Source organism: Triticum dicoccoides, chromosome 1B, assembly GCF_002162155.2.
Source record: "Triticum dicoccoides isolate Atlit2015 ecotype Zavitan chromosome 1B, WEW_v2.0, whole genome shotgun sequence".
Lineage (NCBI taxonomy): Eukaryota > Viridiplantae > Streptophyta > Magnoliopsida > Poales > Poaceae > Triticum > Triticum dicoccoides.
This window is the reverse complement of record NC_041381.1, coordinates 614,832,041-614,833,019: the sequence shown is the minus strand read 5'-3', so window position 1 is coordinate 614,833,019 and position 979 is coordinate 614,832,041.

Below are 979 nucleotides of genomic sequence, written 5' to 3'. Positions count from 1 at the left end.
GGGCACCCTAGACACACAAGTTGATCTACGGATCGTTCCTTAGCCGTGTGCGGTGCCCCCCTCCACCATATTCCACCTCGGTCATATCGTCGCGAAGCTTAGGAGAAGCCCTGCGCCGGTAGAACATCATCATCGTCACCACGCCATCGTGCTGACGGAACTCATCCCCGAAGATTTGCTGGATCGGAGCCCGGGGGTCGTCATCGAGCTGAACGTGTGCTGAACTCGGAGGTGTCGTACGTTCGGTGCTTGGATCGGTCGGATCGTGAAGACGTACGACTACATCAACCGCGTTGTGCTAACGCTTCCGCTTACGGTCTACGAGGGTACGTGGACGAACACTCTCCCCTCTCGTTGCTATATCATCACCATGATCTTGCGTGTGCGTACGAAATTTTTTGAAATTACTGCGTTACCCAACAGGTGGTAGCCCCGAAGGAGCCCGGGATGATGAAGAAGAGCGGCCACCCTTGGTGGCAGCGTTGGCCGAGAGGGAGCCGTTGCCCCTGGAGCGACACGTCTCGATCCGTTGCTCGGTGAGAAGGAGGCGGGAAAAGACCTCGTGTGCCAGCATGGGTGTCGAGTTGCCCCGCTCGTTGATGATCTCGACTAAGGCATCATACTCCTCATCAAGACCATTGACAATAAACGAGTTGAACTCGGAGTCGGTGAGGGGCTGTCCAATGGAGGCCAACGTGTCGGCGAGGCCCTTGACCTTGTTGTAGAACTCAGTGGCAGTGGAGTCAAGCTTTTGACACTCGCCAAGCTGACGACGGAGTGCAGAGACACGGGCCTGAGACTGCGCCGCAAAGGTGCGCTCAAGGATGGTCCATGCCTCATGAGACGTTTTCGCGAAAACAACAAGCCCGGCGACAGCCGGCGAGAGCGACCCCTGGATGGAGGAGAGGTTCGCCTGGTCCTGCCCCGTCCAGACGCGGTGGGCCGGATTGTAGACCGGACCGTGCACGCTGTCCACCAG